We start from the raw sequence: 22,380 nt of genomic DNA, 5'->3' as shown, positions 1-22,380 counted from the left end.
AAGCATGGCAGCCAATTTGTGCACATCAAGGTCCCATAACCGATAGAGGCAAGTGAAGGAGAAATGCTGGCAGGACACTGGGAGACATCCCTGCTCTTCTTTGAACAGTTCCATGGGATCCTTTACTGCCTCTTACGCAGTCAGGTTGGAAAGACAAGTGAAAGACATCACCTCCAATAATACAGCACTCCCTCGGCACTGTCAGCCTAGATTATGTGCTCAAGTCTGTAGCAGGAATTGAAACTACAACCTTCTAATCCAGAGGTGAGTCTGCTGCCAACTGAGCCAAGCTGACACTTCAGTGGTGCACTATGGTTAAAGCACCTAAGGATTGGGTTGGTTAAAAATTCACACGGTACGTCTTGTGTTCTGAGTCGGATACACTGCTCCAAAAATTATTCTATTATTTCAGAAATAGCAGCCTAAATGTGTGCCTGCTGGTTCTGGGACAGAGTAGTTTCAGTTGTGTTGTGCACAGTGGGTAAGCAGTTCTGTCATAAGGAATAAAGTAAATTACCATAATGAGTTACGAGACTCTGCTTCAAAGAAAATAGACGAGAGAGAGGCGGAGAGATATACACGCCAGGAATTTCCTCGGGGGATCTCCCGCTCGGCCCCCGGAACTTCAGCAGAAATCCTGTTGATGCGTATATCTGGGGTTCAGGCTGAAGTTATGGTGGCTGACTGAGAGAATGCCTAAGGGCATTCCAGGTGATGGAGAATAGGAGATATATATTGAGAGAAAGGAATTAAATGCACAGTGAGATAGATGTACGGCTTAATGGTGTGTGTTTTATGTACAATCAGCATTTTGACACCAGTTGTCGTTGTTTGATGTGAGAGATCACTGGAGCAGGTATCCCATTCTGTATGGCCCATGAAATGGCCGGTTTAGTTTTGGGGATGGTGAAAGAAAAAGTGGAAAGATTGGATCCAAACCAATGAAAGGGCAGGGTGAGGCAGCTGTGTTTGTGCAGGAGGCATGGGCTGGTGGTGGTGCTGGGTGGCCAATAACAGGAGCCAGGACTCGGGCTTGAGCAGGACTTCAGGGTGGGAGCACTCCACCTCAGTTTTACCAAAGAGGTAAATTGTGTTTATAGTTTAACCATTTCAACTAACATATCAGACGTAATCTTAAATAGTTGTTTAGTACTGAAGCTTGTGGAAAATACATGCGTCTTTCCCCCACAAAAACAGAGCGTGATATTTTCAAAGTTGAGTACTTTCCATTACACTATTTTCCCATGGTAGGGACTGCAGTGAGTGCTCACTCACCATACTGTACATAAACAGTACATGTATAGTTTTATAATAAACAACCTAGTGGGTCTCCTGTGGCGTTGCTCAGAGTCAGTTGGAGGATACAGTTCTGATGAAATGTTAACTCTGTTTCTCTCTCCACAGATACTGTCTGACCTGCTGAGTGTTTCCAGCATTTTCTGTTTTTATTGGAGGATACAGAAATTTGTATGATTTAACTTTTGTGTTGCAAAGTTGGTGCGTTGGGGGGGTTGCCAAAGGTAGGGGAGTCTATAACGAAGGGACATAGATTTAAGATGAGAGGGGAGAGATACAAAAGGGTCCAGAGGGGCAATTTTTTCACTCAAAGGGTGGTGAGTGTCTGGAACGAGCTGCCAGAGGCAGTAGTAGAGGCGGGTACAATTTTGTCTTTTAAAAAGCATTTGGACAGTTACATGGGTAAGATGGGTATAGAGGGATATGGGCCAAGTGCAGGCAATTGGGACTAGCTTAGTGGTATAAACTGGGTGACATGGACATGTTGGGTCGAAGGGTCTGTTTCCATGTTGTAACTTCTATGATTCTATGATTCTATGATTTGTTCAGCATTTTTGCCATCTCCATGTTTCCCACCATTAATTTCCCGGTCTCATCCTCTAAGGGACCGAAGTTTGCCTCTGCCACCCTTTTTCTTTTTATATAACTGTAGAAACTCTTGCTATCTGTTTTTATATTTTTTGCTAATAAAAAGAGTGACAGATACAATGACAAATAGAATTACACAGAATTTGCAGGGAGCTAAAAAATCAGAAAAGAGGGTTGTGAAGAGAAAGAGGTGTCAATTTATAGAGAAAACTATCAAAGAAAGAAACTTGGGCCTGAATTTCCTTTCAATGAAAAACAAGCGAATGCCCATTTTCCTCTGAAATTGATACATCCGAACAAAATTAGCGAATGCATGGATTTGAAACTTGTGATTTCTCAGGTGTAATTTTGTTAGTGGGTCTATTATGGAAAAGAAATTAGGTCTTCAGCTTGGCTCAGGAGACGGTGGTTTTATGCCCCACTCCAGGACTTCAGCTCATAATCTACACTGACATTTCTGTGCAGTAATGGGGGAGTGCTGTCTTTTGGATGATATGCTGAAGTGCGGCCCTGCCTGTCTGCTCAGGTGGATGTAAGATGGCATTATTTGAAGAGCAAGGGAATTCCCCTGGTGTGCTAGCCAGTATTAATCTGTCTACCACTACCACCAAAAACAGATTAGCTGGTCATTTAACTCATCTGCTGTTTGTGGGATCATAGATGTGTGCAAATTGGCTGCTGTGTTTGCCTATATAACACGAGTAACTACACTTCAATGGTAATTCAAAGGCTGAAAAGCAGTTAGCACATCCAGGCCACATGAAAAGAGCTATATAAATACAAATTCTCTCTCTCTTTCATTCTCCCTTTTTTTTTAAATCAAAGGGTCATCTCACCCTCGAATGAAGCAGCAGGAGGACTGGAATCACATTGGTAACAAACGCATTAGCACATATGTATGAAATTCATTTGTATGAAATTCATTTGTTAACATTTTAACAAAAGCATTTCTTTTAAATGGGTTAATGCTGTCATTAAAATAGCAATTGTAAACAATTTTACAACACCAAGTTATAGTCCAGCAATTTTATTTTAAATTCACAAGCTTTCGGAGATTTTCTCCTTCCTCAGGCAAATGTTTCAAGATCTCCTTGAAGCCTACGCATTTATACATATTGAACAATAATACATGGTGTTTACAGACTGCCCCTGCAACTGCCCGTTGTCAAGGCAATCACCGTGTTCAGACAGAGAGGTGTTACCTGCAGAACCTCCGAATACACATTCAACAAAAAAACAAACAGGGAAAAAAAACAGAGAAAAAAAAACACAGAGAAAGGCAGAAACATCCGGAAGGCAGAGAGAGCCAGCAAATGACCCATTATATTAAAAACAGATAACATTTGTTCGCTGGTGGGGTAACGTGTAGCGTGACATGAACCCAAGATCCCGGTTGAGGCCGTCCTCATGGGTGCGGAACTTGGCTATCAATTTCTGCTCGACGATTTTGCGTTGTCGTGTGTCTCGAAGGCCGCCTTGGAGTACGCTTACCCGAAGGTCGGTGGATGAATGTCCATGACTGCTGAAGTGTTCCCCGACTGGGAGGGAACCCTCCTGTTTGGCGATTGTTGCGCGGTGTCCGTTCATCCGTTGTCGCAGCGTCTGCATGGTCTCGCCAATGTACCATGCTCTGGGGCATCCTTTCCTGCAACGTATGAGGTAGACAATGTTGGCTGAGTCACAGGAGTATGAACCATGCACCTGGTGGGTGGTGTCATCTCGTGTGATGGTGGTATCTGTGTCGATGATCTGGCATGTCTTGCAGAGGTTACCGTGGCAGGGTTGTGTGGCGTCGTGGACGCTGTTCTCTTGAAAGCTAGGTAGTTTGCTGCGAACGATGGTCTGTTTGAGGTTGGGTGGCTGTTTAAAGGCGAGTAGTGGAGGTGTGGGGATGGCCATAGCGAGGTGTTTGTCCTCATTGATGACATGTTGAAGGCTGCGGAGAACATGGCGTAGTTTCTCCGCTCCGGGGAAGTACTGGACGACAAAGGGTACTCTGTTGGTTGCGTCCCGTGTTAGTCTCCTGAGGAGGTCTATGCGATTTTTTGCTGTGGCCCGTCGGAACTGTCGATCGATGAGTCGAGCGTCATATCCCGTTCTTACTAGGGCGTCTTTCAGCGTCTGTAGGTGTCCATCGCGTTCCTCCTCGTCTGAGCAGACCCTGTGTATTCGCAGGGCCTGTCCATAGGGGATGGCCTCTTTGACGTGGTTAGGGTGGAAGCTGGAAAAGTGGAGCATCGTGAGGTTGTCCGTGGGCTTGCGGTAGAGTGAGGTGCTGAGGTGCCCGTCTTTGATGGAGATTCGTGTGTCCAAGAAAGAAACTGATTCTGAGGAGTAGTCCATGGTGAGCTTGATGGTGGGATGGAACTTGTTGATGTTATCGTGTAGTCTCTTTAGTGATTCCTTGCCGTGGGTCCATAGAAAGAAAATGTCGTCGATGTATCTGGTGTATAGTGTTGGTTGGAGGTCTTGTGCAGTGAAGAAGTCCTGCTCGAACTTGTGCATGAAAATGTTGGCGTATTGGGGTGCGAATTTGGTCCCCATGGCTGTTCCGTGTGTTTGGGTAAAGAACTGGTTATCGAAGGTGAAGACATTGTGATCCAGGATGAAGCGGATGAGTTGTAGGATGGCTTCCGGAGATTGGCTGTTGTTGGTGTTGAGTATTGATGCTGTCGCAGCGATGCCGTCATCGTGGGGGATACTGGTGTATAGTGCCGAGACGTCCATCGTGGTGAGAAGTGTTCCTGGTTCAACTGGTCCGTGGGTACTGAGTTTTTGTAGGAAGTCTGTAGTGTCACGACAGAAGCTGGGGGTTCCCTGTACGATGGGTTTCAGGATGCCCTCGATGTATCCAGAGATGTATTCAATAACCAGTTCTTTACCCAAACACACGGAACAGCCATGGGGACCAAATTCGCACCCCAATACGCCAACATTTTCATGCACAAGTTCGAGCAGGACTTCTTCACTGCACAAGACCTCCAACCAACACTATACACCAGATACATCGACGACATTTTCTTTCTATGGACCCACGGCAAGGAATCACTAAAGAGACTACACGATAACATCAACAAGTTCCATCCCACCATCAAGCTCACCATGGACTACTCCTCAGAATCAGTTTCTTTCTTGGACACACGAATCTCCATCAAAGACGGGCACCTCAGCACCTCACTCTACCGCAAGCCCACGGACAACCTCACGATGCTCCACTTTTCCAGCTTCCACCCTAACCACGTCAAAGAGGCCATCCCCTATGGACAGGCCCTGCGAATACACAGGGTCTGCTCAGACGAGGAGGAACGCGATGGACACCTACAGACGCTGAAAGACGCCCTAGTAAGAACGGGATATGACGCTCGACTCATCGATCGACAGTTCCGACGGGCCACAGCAAAAAATCGCATAGACCTCCTCAGGAGACTAACACGGGACGCAACCAACAGAGTACCCTTTGTCGTCCAGTACTTCCCCGGAGCGGAGAAACTACGCCATGTTCTCCGCAGCCTTCAACATGTCATCAATGAGGACAAACACCTCGCTATGGCCATCCCCACACCTCCACTACTCGCCTTTAAACAGCCACCCAACCTCAAACAGACCATCGTTCGCAGCAAACTACCTAGCTTTCAAGAGAACAGCGTCCACGACGCCACACAACCCTGCCACGGTAACCTCTGCAAGACATGCCAGATCATCGACACAGATACCACCATCACACGAGATGACACCACCCACCAGGTGCATGGTTCATACTCCTGTGACTCAGCCAACGTTGTCTACCTCATACGTTGCAGGAAAGGATGCCCCAGAGCATGGTACATTGGCGAGACCATGCAGACGCTGCGACAACGGATGAACGGACACCGCGCAACAATCGCCAAACAGGAGGGTTCCCTCCCAGTCGGGGAACACTTCAGCAGTCATGGACATTCATCCACCGACCTTCGGGTAAGCGTACTCCAAGGCGGCCTTCGAGACACACGACAACGCAAAATCGTCGAGCAGAAATTGATAGCCAAGTTCCGCACCCATGAGGACGGCCTCAACCGGGATCTTGGGTTCATGTCACGCTACACGTTACCCCACCAGCGAACAAATGTTATCTGTTTTTAATATAATGGGTCATTTGCTGGCTCTCTCTGCCTTCCGGATGTTTCTGCCTCTCTCTGTGTTTTTTTTTCTCTGTTTTTTTTCCCTGTTTGTTTTTTTGTTGAATGTGTATTCGGAGGTTCTGCAGGTAACACCTCTCTGTCTGAACACGGTGATTGCCTTGACAACGGGCAGTTGCAGGGGCAGTCTGTAAACACCATGTATTATTGTTCAATATGTATAAATGCGTAGGCTTCAAGGAGATCTTGAAACATTTGCCTGAGGAAGGAGAAAATCTCCGAAAGCTTGTGAATTTAAAATAAAATTGCTGGACTATAACTTGGTGTTGTAAAATTGTTTACAATTGTCAACCCCAGTCCATCACCGGCATCTCCACATCATGACTACCATCGACACCACAAACTGCCGGCTCACAGTGGAAAGGATATCCAAGAAGATCGCGCATTTAGACACAGACATCAAGTTTTTACAGAGCTGCAAGAAAGCAGACAAGATCCCGAAAGGACTCCAGATCACGAACCCACTCAAGTCCACATACAACTCGGATTACGCTGAGAGACTCTGCCGCCGTACCTCTCGCACACTCCGCAACCATCTCATACACCAACTCTACAGCAGACGCCACAACCTCGAAACCAAGATAGAGTCCATACTCTCAACCTGTACTCAGGACACAGCAGACCAGCTACGTTATACCGCCAAACAGACGAGGCAACGGAACTACGCTGCCTACATGAAAACCAAGAGCAGGAAGCTTGAGAAACTCGGCATCACCACCAGCAACGACCAAGCTTCCCCTGGTACCACGGTTGCAACCACAGGGAAGTCTATTGTCAATTTATCCGACCACACCCTTCAACCAGACGAAATCGAAGTTCTCAGCCGAGGGCTCAATTTCTGCCCCACTACCAAAATGGACCCCATTGGTCTCGCGGCGGACACAGAGGAATTCATCAGGAGAATGAGGCTCCGGGAATTCTACCACAAACCCCAAGATTTCAGCAGCGAACCCAATGAGACAATCGACGATCCGGAACAGCAGACAGAGGGATCCGCGGTACAGCAACCGAAGAGGAAAGAGTCAAACTGGACTCCTCCGGAGGGTCGCTGCCCTCAGCTGGACATGTATGCTCAAGCTGTCAGGAAATGCGTCAATGCCAGATTCATCAGCCGCACTCAGAAGACAGTCCAGAATGTCACCCGAGCACAACGCAACGCCATCAACGCTCTCAAGACCAACCGCAACATCGTCATCAAACCAGCGGACAAAGGAGGAGCCATAGTCATACAGAACAGAACAGACTATTGCAAAGAAGCATACCGACAACTGGACAACCAGGAACACTACAGACGGTTACCCGCAGATCCGACCAAAGAACACACCCACCAGCTCAACAAACTGATCAAGACCTTCGATCCAGACCTTCAAAGCATCCTACGCATTCTCATCCCACGTAATCCCCGCGTGGGAGACTTCTACTGCCTCCCAAAGATACACAAAGCCAACACACCCGGACGTCCCATCGTATCAGGCAACGGAACCCTGTGTGAGAACCTCTCTGGATACATCGAGGGCATCCTGAAACCCATCGTACAGGGAACCCCCAGCTTCTGTCGTGACACTACAGACTTCCTACAAAAACTCAGTACCCACGGACCAGTTGAACCAGGAACACTTCTCACCACGATGGACGTCTCGGCACTATACACCAGTATCCCCCACGATGACGGCATCGCTGCGACAGCATCAATACTCAACACCAACAACAGCCAATCTCCGGAAGCCATCCTACAACTCATCCGCTTCATCCTGGATCACAATGTCTTCACCTTCGATAACCAGTTCTTTACCCAAACACACGGAACAGCCATGGGGACCAAATTCGCACCCCAATACGCCAACATTTTCATGCACAAGTTCGAGCAGGACTTCTTCACTGCACAAGACCTCCAACCAACACTATACACCAGATACATCGACGACATTTTCTTTCTATGGACCCACGGCAAGGAATCACTAAAGAGACTACACGATAACATCAACAAGTTCCATCCCACCATCAAGCTCACCATGGACTACTCCTCAGAATCAGTTTCTTTCTTGGACACACGAATCTCCATCAAAGACGGGCACCTCAGCACCTCACTCTACCGCAAGCCCACGGACAACCTCACGATGCTCCACTTTTCCAGCTTCCACCCTAACCACGTCAAAGAGGCCATCCCCTATGGACAGGCCCTGCGAATACACAGGGTCTGCTCAGACGAGGAGGAACGCGATGGACACCTACAGACGCTGAAAGACGCCCTAGTAAGAACGGGATATGACGCTCGACTCATCGATCGACAGTTCCGACGGGCCACAGCAAAAAATCGCATAGACCTCCTCAGGAGACTAACACGGGACGCAACCAACAGAGTACCCTTTGTCGTCCAGTACTTCCCCGGAGCGGAGAAACTACGCCATGTTCTCCGCAGCCTTCAACATGTCATCAATGAGGACAAACACCTCGCTATGGCCATCCCCACACCTCCACTACTCGCCTTTAAACAGCCACCCAACCTCAAACAGACCATCGTTCGCAGCAAACTACCTAGCTTTCAAGAGAACAGCGTCCACGACGCCACACAACCCTGCCACGGTAACCTCTGCAAGACATGCCAGATCATCGACACAGATACCACCATCACACGAGATGACACCACCCACCAGGTGCATGGTTCATACTCCTGTGACTCAGCCAACGTTGTCTACCTCATACGTTGCAGGAAAGGATGCCCCAGAGCATGGTACATTGGCGAGACCATGCAGACGCTGCGACAACGGATGAACGGACACCGCGCAACAATCGCCAAACAGGAGGGTTCCCTCCCAGTCGGGGAACACTTCAGCAGTCATGGACATTCATCCACCGACCTTCGGGTAAGCGTACTCCAAGGCGGCCTTCGAGACACACGACAACGCAAAATCGTCGAGCAGAAATTGATAGCCAAGTTCCGCACCCATGAGGACGGCCTCAACCGGGATCTTGGGTTCATGTCACGCTACACGTTACCCCACCAGCGAACAAATGTTATCTGTTTTTAATATAATGGGTCATTTGCTGGCTCTCTCTGCCTTCCGGATGTTTCTGCCTCTCTCTGTGTTTTTTTTTCTCTGTTTTTTTTCCCTGTTTGTTTTTTTGTTGAATGTGTATTCGGAGGTTCTGCAGGTAACACCTCTCTGTCTGAACACGGTGATTGCCTTGACAACGGGCAGTTGCAGGGGCAGTCTGTAAACACCATGTATTATTGTTCAATATGTATAAATGCGTAGGCTTCAAGGAGATCTTGAAACATTTGCCTGAGGAAGGAGAAAATCTCCGAAAGCTTGTGAATTTAAAATAAAATTGCTGGACTATAACTTGGTGTTGTAAAATTGTTTACAATTGTCAACCCCAGTCCATCACCGGCATCTCCACATCATTAAAATAGCAGACAGAGCACTTCCTATGAATGCAATAACACTTTTGGTATGAATTTTACATCTTGCGATTTCAACCTCAGAGAATTTAAAAACACAGGATGGGGCAAACCATACTACAACTGTAACTACAACAAGTACAACTATAACGACAAGCACTGCAGCAACAAGTATTACTACTAAAACTACAAGTAATACTGTACCTATAACTACAAGTACTCCTACAACTATAACAACAGCAAAAAATACTACTACAACAAATACTATTGCAAAAGAAAGACTTGAATTTATATATCGCCTTTCACGACATCAGGACACCATCTAGAAGGCACAAGTCAGGAGTGTGATGGAATACTCTCCACTTGCCTGGGTGAGTGCAGCTCCAACAACACTCAAGAAGCTCGACACCATCCAGGACAAAGCAGGCCGCCTGATTCGCACCCCATCCACCACCCTAAACATTCACTCCCATCACCACCGGCACACTGTGGCAGCACTGGAGCAACTCGCCAAGGCTTCTTCGACAGCACCTCCCAAACCCGCGACCTCGACCACCTAGAAGGACAAGAGCAGCAGGCACATGGGAACAACACCACCTGCACGTTCCCCTCCAAGTCACACACCATCCCGACTTGGAAATATATCACCGTTCCTTCAACGTCGCTGGGTCAAAATCCTGGAACTCCCTTCCTAACAGCACTGTCGGAGAACCTTCACCACACGGACTGCAGCGGTTCAAGAAGGTGGCTCACCACCACCTTCTCAAGGGCAATTAGGGATGGGCAATAAATGCTGGCCTTGCCAGCGCCGCCCACATGCCATGTACGAATAAAAAAAAGTATTAGTATAACTACTACCACAACCGCAACTGTAACTATAACAAGCATGACTACAACTATTACTACTACTAACTACTACAACAATGTACTGTAGTATAGAATGCCATGTTTTGAGGGTTCACAACCACAATCCCCCACACTGTGAGCTCCAGAGTTGAAATGTGCTGTCAGGGGAAGCTGGCTGGCAGGCACTGGGCGCTACCCCCACAGAGGGAGAAGAGATAAAATTCTTAAGCGAGTCACCGTGCCACAACAGAATGTATCTGCAAATCGAGATGGATATATTCCATCCCTTGAGGTTGTACAAGTTGTGCAGCTAAAGCAGAGAAATCTGTAAAACATGAGTCTCTTTTTGAAGTGAAAAGAAAAATGTTATTTGCCAGCTGACAGTTAGACACCTCATTTAGAAAATGACAATCCGCATGACTGAAGTTAAAGGACACATCATCTAATTCTCACCTTGGATCAATTGGCTATTAACACATCCAAAGAAGTTTGTATGTGACCACATAATAGGTGTGTAATGGTACAGTCTTCATGACTATAGGTGCCAAGGTCACCAGCTGTCATCAGAGAAGCAAGACCATCAGAAATCTGTAGAAAATCCTTGGTGACTTTGTCCCAATCCATGGAATTGCAGAGATGCTTGGGGCGAGCGGGAGCATCAATGATTCCCCCCCTCACTCGGAATTGATTCAATTTAGCAGGTTAAAATAAGGGAATACTTCAACAGTAAAATAAATCCATCTTTTGCACAAGCTTTGTTCCCTTCTTTCTCTCCTCTCCACTGATATGATGGCACTGCCTCGGTCCCTTCTCCCTCTCAAGTTGTGACACAGACAATGGGTTCAAAGTTTAACCAGCACCACTTTCCAAACGCCGATGGATGTAGTTGGTTCAGTCAGTCAGGACACACTCTCAAGCTCTTTCAAACTCTTCACATTTACCGAAGAGTGTTGCTGCTTCTTTCCAGCCACAGAGTGTTCCTCTGCTCACATCCAACTGGTGACAGAAGCGCACGTGAGCGTTGTGGGGAATTGCTATTATTGTGTGTCACCTCCCTCCCCCCATCGTGGACAGTTACTGAGTTGTGACTCCTCAGTGCTCAGCAGGATAGAAATTGGTATGCATTGTGCCAGTTTTCTGGGAGTAAAATGGGCGCCAAGCATCCGCAGCTCAGGATTTTTCCTTAATTTTAATGGGTGGAAAATAGTGGGCTGGGAATGTGCAATTCCCCGATATGTTGTTTATGTGGACTTCGAGAAGGCCCTCATAAGAGACTTTTAGCTACAGCTGGAGTTTATGGAATTGAGGGCAAATTATTAACCTGGTTAGGAAATTGGATGAGTGGTAGAGAGAGAGGCGGGATAATGGACAGGTACTCAAATTGGCAGGATGTGACCAGTGGTTTCCCACAGGGATCTGTGTTGGGGCCTCAACTATTCACTGTATTTATTAATGACTTAGATGATGGGATAGAGAGCCATATATCCAAGCTTCCCCTGGCTTGAGAGTCTAGAACTAGGGGGCATATTCGCAGGATAAGGGGTCAGCCATTCAAGACTGAGCTGAGGAGGAATTTATTCACGCAGAGGGTTGTGAATCTATGGAATTCTCTACCCCAGAGGGCTGTGGTTGCTGAGTCATTAATATATTGAAGGCTGAGATAGATAGATTTTTGGATTCTAGAGGAATCAGGGGATATGGGGATTGGGAGGGAAAGTGGAGTTGAGGTCGAAGATCAGCCTTGATCTCATTGAATGGCAGAGGAGGATTGAGGGGCCGTATGGCCTGCTCCTGGTCCTGTTGCTTATGTTCTTATAGGCAGCACTGTAAGCAGTGTAGATGAAAGCATAAAATTATAGAGAGATATTAACAGATTCAGTGAACGGGCAAAACTGTGGCAAATGGATTTCAATGTAGGCAAGTGTGAGGTCATCCACTTAGGACCGAAAAAGGATAGATCAGAGTACTTTCTAAATGGTGAAAAGCTCGAAACAGTGGAGGTCCAAAGAGACTTAGGGATCCATGTACATAGATCATTAAAATGTCATGGACAGGTATAGAAAATCATCAAAAAGGCAAATGGAATGCTGGCCTTTATATCTAGAGGACTAGAATACAGCCAAACAAAGCCCTGGTTAGACGACACCTGGAGTATTGTGTTCAGTTCTGGTCACCGCACCTTTGGAAAGATATATTGGCCTTGGAGGGAGTGCAGCGTAGATTTACTGGAATGATACCTGCACTCCAAGGGTTAAATTACAAGGAGAGATTACACAAACGAGGGTTGTATTCCCTGGAATTTAGAATATTAAGGTGATTTGATTGAAGTTTTCAAGATATTAAAGGGAACTGATAGGGTAGATGGAGAGAAACTATTTCTGCCGGTTTGGGAGTCCAGGACTAGGGGACATAGCCTAAAAATTAGAGACAGGACTTTCAGGAGTTAAGTTAGGAAACACTTCTACACGCAAAGGGTAGTAGATGTTTGGAATTCTCTTCTGCAATCAGCAGTTGATGCTAGCTCAATTGTTTATTTTAAATCCTGGGATTGATAGATTTTTGTTAACCAAAGGTATTAAGGGATTTGGGGCTAAGGCAGGTATATGGAGTTAGGTCACAGATCAGCCATGATCTCATTGAATGGCAGAACAGGCTCGAGGGGCTAAATGGCCTACTCCTGTTTCTAAGTTCCAATGATATGTGCTCCCCGCATGTGACAAGGTGAAAAATCTCCCCTGTAATGTCTACGTCCAAAAGGGGCAATAAGCCTACCCAGGAAGCTACTGCCTCGTAAACCAAACATCAAAAGCAGGCTAAAATATGGCAAGCGATTGTAATGATAGGTTGCAAGAGTACTTCAATTGTACAGCTATACTGTGACAACAAATAGCTGCATAGTATTAATAGGGAAAGACCCTGCCTAACAAGCTTCCTTTACTTCTTTTGTCCTCGTCACAGACATGGAACTCCCTGTGTTATCGTTTATTTGGACTTTCCGAAAACTTTAGGCATCAAAGAATTCTAATCAAACTGAAGGGTGCTTTTATATTGTTGGCTGGGTCCTGGGAGATTGATCTAAGTGCACACTTTCCTGTGTTATCACTTCAACAGTGACTGTGCATAAACTGGCTGCCGACTTGATCCCAATATTCAGTGCACGTCCAGGCTTGCTGTGACTGCTTGGTCAGTGCGTGCGTGCAAAGTGCTGGTGTCATGATGTTGCATGTGCAGTGAGTGGGCCAAGGAAACAACGCATTTGGCCAGATACGCATATCTGCATCATGGTGTCACAATGAGGACTCAAGCTCCATCCAGAACAGCCTATGGCTCCAGGCTAGAAAATGGGATTGGTTAAGAGAACATGAGACTGGATAGGAAGTTAGCTACAAAATGGGAAACAAGAGCACTCGTGATGGGTGAAAAGTCAGTGAGGTGTTGAGAGTGCAATTGGTGCTTAGAATTTTGTTGCTTCTAATCTACATTAATGGCCTGGATACCAAAAGGAAATGTAGTTTACCAGATAGAGGATACAGCAAAACATCTGCAGAAGGGTTTGGATCATTTATACAATTGGTCAAGTGACAAATTAAAATTTCACACTGTAAAATGTAAAGCATAGCACAAAGGTCACAAAATGAGGAACATAAATATGCAATAGTCAGTACTGAATTAGCACAGGAAGATTTAGAAAGTGAATAATCAGAGATTGGTCACTTTCATTCTCTCGACAATGTGATACGGTGATTAAAAATGCTAATAAAAGACTTTGGCAAGAAGTCAGTATGGTGTCCAGTTCAGACCATCACATGACAAAAAAAAAATCCACATGAATTGGGAAGGGTTCAGATAAAGCTGATCCTGAGTCCAAAGAGGATCAGCTGTGAGGAAAGATTACAGACACTTCAGCTCTACAGTTTAGAGAGAAGATGGCTAAGGAGTTGGGATCTTGCAGAGGTACATATAAAATATTAAATGGTATATAGATAGATAAGGTAAACTCAAAATACTATTTCAAAGTAAGTCAGGAAAGCAGAACCAGGGGACATTGTTGAGGCCCATAAAATATTAAATGATGTCGATAGATAAGGTAAAGTCAGAATAGTATTTCAAAATATGTCAGGAAAATAGACTTGGGAGACATGAAGTTACATTAGTGAAGAGTAAATTTAAAACAGATATATTGGAGGAAGCTTCTTAGAGCCAATTTTTTTCTATCTCCCCGCTCTCCCCCCCCGACTCAGTGCTATTCAGTAGGAGCACACACTAAGTGTGTTCCACCTGACATGTCATGAACCCGCCTGTATTTCCGGGTTCAAGTCACTTTAATAAGCTGTCCAAAAGCAGCAGCCAGAAGGTCTTAAGCCCTGAAGCTCCACTGCAAGATCTATTACAAAAAGGACATTAACTTTTTAGGCCCTCCACGTACTTACTGCCTGCCCCTCTCAGATTCTTTTGTTTGAGTGGGGGATGGGGGCAAGGCCTAAGACCCACTTTTCCTTCACAAGCCTGCAAATCGTTGCCCACCCACCCGCTGACAGAGGAAAATGAGTCATGAGGTGGTGCGACATACCTCCCCCCCTCATTTGCATCGGACCCCATGCTTGCACCTGTTGTAGGCACAAATGCTTTGCGCTCTCTCCCCTGGTGATCCCATGCAACGCAAATGGGCGATGACCCAGCAGCAAAGGTCTCACCCCTTTTTCCCAGGCATAAAACAGAGAAAAATCAGCCCTCTTTACTCAAATAATGACACAAGTTTGGAATAAACTGCTGGGCAGAGGAGTCGAGAAAATTATATTGGGGTTGTTGCAAATGGAGTTAAATTCTAAGAAAGGAGGAACAGGAAGCTCCTGATGGAAGAGAGAAAGAAAGAACTTGCATTTATATAACACCTTTCACAACCTCAAAGCCAAATGAAATACTTTTGAAGTGTAGTGACTGTTGTAATGCAGGAAACACGGCAGCCAATTTGCGAACAGCAAGGTCCCACAAACAGCAACGAGGTAATGACCAGATAATCTGTATTAGTGAAGTTGGTTGAAGGATAAATATTGGCCAGCACACTGGGGAGAACTCCCCGCTCTTCTTTGAAATAGTGCCATGGTATCTTTTACGTCCACCTGAGAGAGGAGGCGGGGCCTGGGTTTAATGCCTCATTCAAAAGACGGCATCTCCAACTGTGCAGCACTCCCTCAGTACTGCACTGGAGTGTCAGCCTAGATTTTGTGCTCAAGTCTCTGGACTGGGACTTGAACCCATAGCTTCTGACTCAGAGGTGAGAGTGCTACCAACTGAGTCATGGCTGGCACCTAATGCTAAGAAAGGAGGAGCAGAAACCTCCTGATGGGAAGGGCCAACGTACGTCCTTCCTCAGCTGCGGAACAGTGGGATTCAAAACTCATGAGATCTGCATTTAAAAGTAACATTAGAAGGTATTTTATCATTTGGGTGGATAGCTTGCGGGATGCATGGGCCGACTGCCAGAAGGTGCATCGGAGGCCCTGAACCAATTTGAGGGTCAGGCCTCATTTAAATACAACCGACGAGCTGCCAGCCCCAAGTAGATGTCCCGATGTAGCTGTCCAGGCCAGCACAATATCGAATCAGGACACAATAAAGGCACAACCAGCCCAGTCCACCCTGCTAAGTCGACCTCACTAACATCTGGGAACGGCTGCCAAAGTTGGGAGAGCTCGCCCACAGGCTGGTCAAGCACAGCCTGATATACTCATACTTACAGAACCATACCTTTCAGACCAAGTCCCGTCAGCTTGAAAGTGCCTCTAGTAGCTCAGCAGCTGCTCTTAGAATCATACAGCAGAGGAGGCCACCATTCGGCCCACTGTGTCTGTGCCAGCTCTTTGAAAGGGCTATCTAATTAGTCCCACTCCCCTGCTCTTTCCCCTTAGCACTGCAAATTTCTCCTTTACATGCACATATCCAATTCCCGTTTGAAAGTTGCTTTTGAATCTGCATCCATCACTCTTTCAGGCAGTGAATTCCAGATCATAACAACTTGCTGTATAAATGTTTTTTCCTCATTTAGGTGCTGGTGACCGACCTTCCTGCCAATGGAAACAGTTTCTCCCTACCTACTCTATTAAAACCCCATAGAATTTTGAACATAGAATCATGGAATTATAGAAAGTTATGGCACAGAAGGAGGCCATTCGGCCCATCGTGTCCTTGCCGGCCAAAAAAGAGCTATCCAGCTTAATCCCACTTGGTCCATAGCCCTGTAGGTTACGGCACTTCAAGTGCACATACAAGTACTTTTTAAATGAGTTGAGGGTTTCTGCCTCTAACACCCTTTCAGGCCGTGAGTTCCAGACCCCCATCACCCTCTGGCTCAAAGATTTTCTCCTCAGCTCCCGTCCAATCCTTCTACCAATTACTTTAAATCTATGCCCCCTGGTCAGACCCCTCTGCTAAGGGAAATAGGTCCTCCCTATCCACTCTATCTAGTCCCGTGACAATTTTATAGATCTCAATTCAATCTCCCCTTTGCCTCCTTTGTTCCAAAGAAAACAACCCCAGCCTATCCAATCTTTTCTCATAGCTAAAATTCTCCAGCCTTGGCAACATCCTGGTAAATCTCCTCTGTACCCTCTCTAGTGCAATCACATCTATCCTGTAATGTGGTGACCAGAACTGAACGCAGTACTCAAGCTGTGGCCTAACCAATGTTTTATGCAGTTCAAGCATAACCTCCCTGCTCTCATATTCTATGCCTCGACCAATGAAGAAAAGTATCCCTTTTTAACCACCTGTCTACCTGCCCTCCTACCTTCAGGGATCTGTGCACATGCACTCCAAGGACCCTCTGTTCCTCAACACCTCTCAGGATCCTCCCATTTATTGTGCATTCCCTTGCATTGTTTGCCCTCCCCAAATGCATTACCTCACACTTCTCTGGATTGAATTCCATTTGCCACTTTTCTGCCCACTTGACCAGTCCATTGATATCTTCCTGCAGTCCACAGCTTTCCTCCTCACTATCAACCACACGGCCAATTTTTGTACCATCTGCAAACTTCTTGATCAAGCCCCTCACATTCAAGCCCAAATCATTAATATATATACTACAAAAAGCAAGGGACCTAGTACAGAGCCTTGCGGGACCCCAATGGAAACAGCCTTCCAGTCTCAAAAACACCCGTTAACCATTACTCTTTGCTTCCTTCCACTGAGCCAATTTTGGATCCAAATAGCCACTTTCCCTTGGATCCCATGGGCTTTTACTTTTTTGACCAGTCTGCCATGTGGGACCTTGTCAAAAGCCTTGCTAAAATCCATGTACACTAATCAAACATGTTATGCTCATCGACGCTCCTTGTTACCTGCTCAAAAAATTCAATCATAGAATCTAAGGAAGGTTACAACATGGAAGGAGGCCATTCGGCCCATCGAGTCTGCGCCGGCTCTGTGCAAACCAATCCAGCTAGACCCACTCCCCCGCCCTTTCCCCGTAGCCCTGCAAATTTTTTCATTTCAAGTATTTATCCAGTTCCCTTTTGAAGGCCATGATTGAATCTGCCTCCACCACTCCCTTGGGCAGTGCATTCCAAGTCCTAACCATTCGCTGTGTAAAATCAAGTTAGTCAGACACGGCCTTCCCTTAACAAATCCATGCTGACTGTCCTTGATTAATCCGTGCCTTTCTAAATGACGATTTATGCTGATCCTCAGAAATGATTGCAATAATTTGTCCACCACCGAGGTTAGACTGACTGGCCTATAATTACTCGGTCCATCTCTTTCTCCCCTGTTAAACAATGGTACAACGTTAGCAGTCCTCCAATCCACCGGCACCACGCCTGTAGCCAGTGAGGATTGGAAAATGATGGTCAGATCCTCCGTTATTTCCTCCCTTGCTCCTCTTCGCAGCCTGGAATACATTTCACCGGGGCCTGGCGATTATCTACTTTCAAAGATGCTAAACCCCTTAATACTTCCTCTCTCACTATGCTTATCCCATCCAATACTTCACACTCCTCTTCCTTAACTCCAATCTCTACATTGTCCCTCTCTCTTGTGAAGACAGACGCAAAGTATTCATTAAGAACACCTCTATTAAACCTCCCCATAACCTTCTCTGCTCTAAGGAGGACAATCACTGCATCTCTAATCACTCCACATAACTGAAGTCCCTCACCCCTGGTACCATTCTGGTAAATCTCCTCTGCACCCTCTCCAAGGCATCGCAGTCATGTGCCTGAGCTGAAGAGGATAGCTGCAAGTCTCAAAGAACATAAGAACATAAGAAATTGGAGCAGGAGTAGGCCAATCGGCCCCTCGAGCCTGCTCCGCCATTCAATAAGATCATGGCTGATCTGATCCCAACCACAAATCTAAAGAACACAAGAAGTCGGAGCAGGACCCGGCCACATAGCCCCTGGGCCCTCTCCGCCACCCACAGGGCATTGACCGATCCGAACTCAGCTTCATGTCCAATTTCCTGCCCGCTCCCCATAACCCCCAATTCCCTTTACTTCTAGGAAACTGTCTATTTCTGTTTTAAATTTATCTAATGATGTAGCTTCCACAGCTTCCTGGGGCAGCAAATTCCACAGACCCACCACCCTCTGAGTGAAGAAGTTTCTCCTCATCTCAGTTTTGAAAGAGCAGCCCCTTATTCTAAGATTATGCCCCCTAGTTCTAGTTTCACCCATCTTTGGGAACATCCTTACTGCATCCACCCGATCAAGACCCCTCACAATCTTATATGTTTCAATAAGATCGCCTCTCATTCTTCTGAACTCCAATGAGTAGAGTCCCAATCTACTCAACCTCTCCTCATATGTCCGCCCCCTCATCCCCGGGATTAACCGAGTGAACCTTCTTTGTACTGCCTCGAGAGCAAGTATGTCTTTTCTTAAGTATGGAGACCAAAACTGTATGCAGTATTCCAGGTGCGGTCTCACCAATACCTTATATAACTGCAGCAATACCTCCTTGTTTTTATATTCTATCCCCCTAGCAATAAAAGCCAACATTCCGTTGGCTTTCTTGATCACCTGCTGCACCTGCATACCAACTTTTTGATTTTCTTGCACTAGGACCCCCAGATCCCTTTGTACTGCAGTACTTTCCAGTCTCTCGCCATTAAGAAAATAACTTGCTCTCTGATTTTTCCTGCCAAAGTGCATAACCTCACATTTTCCAATATTATATTGCATCTGCCAAATCTCCGCCCACTCACCCAGCCTGTCTATATCCCCTTGCAGGTTTTTTATGTCCTCCTCACTCTCTACTTTCCCTCCCATCTTTGTATCATCTGCAAATTTTGATATGTTGCACTCGGTCCCCTCCTCCAAATCGTTAATATAGATTGTAAAGAGTTGGGGACCCAGCACCGACCCCTGTGGAACACCACTGGTTACTGGTTGCCAGTCCGAAAATGAACCATTTATCCCAACTCTCTGCTTCCTGTTCGATAACCAATCCTCCACCCATGCCAGAATATTACCCCCAATCCCGTGATTTTTTATCTTAAGTAATAATCTTTTATGTGGCACCTTGTCGAATGCCTTCTGGAAGTCTAAATACACTACGTCCACTGGTTCCCCTTTATCCACCCTATACGTTATATCCTCGAAGAACTCAAGCAAATTTGTCAGACATGACTTCCCCTTCATAAAGCCATGCTGACTTTGTCCTATTAAATTATGCTTATCTAAATGTTCCGTTACTGTCTCCTTAATAATAGACTCCAAAATTTTACCCACCACAGATGTTAAGCTAACTGGCCTATAATTTCCAGCCTTCTGCCTACTACCCTTTTTAAATAACGGTGTTACATTAGCAGTTTTCCAATCTGCCGGGACCTCTCCTGAGTCCAGGGAATTTTGGAAAACTATCACCAAAGCATCCACAATCCCTACTGCCACTTCCCTCAAGACCCTAGGATGGAAGCCATCAGGTCCAGGGGATTTATCCGCCTTGAGTCCCATTATTTTACTGAGTACCATCTCCTGAGTGATTTTAATCGTATTTAGCTCCTCCCCCCCGAGAGTCCCCTGTTTGTCCAGTGTTGGGATATTCTTAGTGTCCTCTACTGTAAAGACTGAAACAAAATATTTGTTCAGCATTTTTGCCATCTCCATGTTTCCCACCATTAATTTCCCGGTCTCATCCTCTAAGGGACCTATGTTTGCCTTAGCCACCCTTTTTCTTTTTATATAACTATAGAAACTCTTGCTATCTGTTTTTATATTTTTTGCTAATTTCTTTTCATAATCTAACTTCCCTTTCTTAATCAAGGAACTACCTTGCTACCTAACATGATCTCCAAATAGCCTTGGCAGAGAGGGTTATCTTAAAATGAAGGTACCATGACTGCTGCCTGGAAAGGACCTGCAGGATCCTGTGTTGCTGGTCTTTGACTGGGATATTATCGTGGAAGTCCATGTGGTTCAGGAAGACCATGGGATTCTGGGTAAGAGCCCAGATGGCCACATGGGGGAAAAGCACTCCTGTGTTCATTTACATTACACTACACCACATTATATGAAAAAGTTCTCTCCCATTTTTGACGAGAGCACTTTAGGCATGGCACACAATGGGTGGAGATTGGCTGAGAGCGATGTTTGCCCCCTTTGCCCATTTCAAAAATGGTGCCATCTACCATGCAAAACAGGAGACCAGCCCTTTGTAGACTCCCTACTGACAATTTTTTAAAGCTTTACTATTAGAGTACCACCACTTTGGAATGTATTCTACCCTAAGCCCCATGGATAAAGCTGTCAAAGAGAAAGAGACATTCCAGCCATATTGCCCAGGTGTCAGCCTTGGCTCAGTGGGGAGCACTCTCGCCTGAGTCAGGAGGGTGTTGGTTCAATCCCACTCCAGGGTCTTGAGCACATAATCCAGTGCTGCACGGTGATAGATGCCATCTTTCGGATGAGGTGTTAAACCTTTTACATCCACCTGAGAGGATAGATGGGGCCTTGGTTTAAAGTCTCATCCAAAAGACGGCACCACCGACAACGCAGTACTCCCTCAGTACTGCACTGGAGTGTCAGTCTGGATTTGTGCTCAAGTCCCTGGAGTGGGACTTGAACGCACAACCTCTGACTCAGAAACAACAGAGCTACCCATTGAGCCATGGTTGACAAGAATGTGCAGTACCACAGTGCATAAATTCGCAACCCACAAGAGTGTCAGTCAATGATTACGTTTCTTTCAGCCTCAGGATATTTAAAAGATAATTTTATATTTTAAAAGGTTGCCAACAGTAAACGGACAGTTGTCTTGCCACCAGCTGCAGTTTGTACAGTCAGCAAAGATCAGGCCATCAGAAACAAAAGGGAACATTACTTAACACCAACAAAGTACATATACCGTCTCTGGAATCGAACGGCAAAGTGAACTAACCTAAAAATATAGTCAAAAACATTGAATCACCCCCTCCTAGTTAGCCAAAATTCAAAGCAAAATACAAACCATCTCATTTGTTATTGTGTCTTTCGTTTTCTTTCCAAACTAAAAAAAACAAAGAACCAAAATCTCGCCACGCTCACAGCACAAAATAATAAACAAAATAATCATAGACTAAAGTATGTAATCACTGCATTCCCGGAAGAAAATTAGATTGTGAAGAAAGAGAAAACGACCAAAAGAGTCTCAACTGGGGTTATTATTATGTGCCCCATTCAGATCGAATATATCCTACAGTGGCGCATTAAAGTATGCTTCAATGGTTTGTTTCCCTAAACAGCAAGCCAATAGCCGTGTAAGAATGTCTTGATTTTTGAAGCACCTTGTTTAAATGCAATAGCTGGCAAACTGCCAACAGAGCTGGTGCTTAAACACAAGTCTCCGATCGAGCAATCCCTGTGTGTATTCTCATCACCACTAGCTGAAGAAAAATGTTATTGGAATTTTTTTTTTGTGCTGGAGAATTGCCGCTTCCACGGTCATTGTATCCAACAACGGCATTCCTCAGTTAAATAGCAAGCCAAGAGGGTGACTGACTTGCCCGCAACTCAGATCTGAATGTGCTTTAACAAAATGGGGTTAGTACTTGTCTCAGCCCTTAATGGGTAAGTGACAAACAGATGTATGTCAGTC

At 45.8% G+C, this 22,380-nt stretch overlaps 1 protein-coding gene across 9 annotated transcripts in view; it reads right to left on the bottom strand.

The window, feature by feature from the left end:
- LOC137320757 (teneurin-3) overlaps positions 1–22,380 on the bottom strand; it is a 736,578-nt gene that overhangs the window by 237,844 nt on the left and 476,354 nt on the right. The window lies entirely within an intron of this gene.

This window comes from Heptranchias perlo, chromosome 4, assembly GCF_035084215.1.
Source record: "Heptranchias perlo isolate sHepPer1 chromosome 4, sHepPer1.hap1, whole genome shotgun sequence".
NCBI lineage: Eukaryota > Metazoa > Chordata > Chondrichthyes > Hexanchiformes > Hexanchidae > Heptranchias > Heptranchias perlo.
This window is presented reverse-complemented; position numbering and strand designations above follow the sequence as displayed.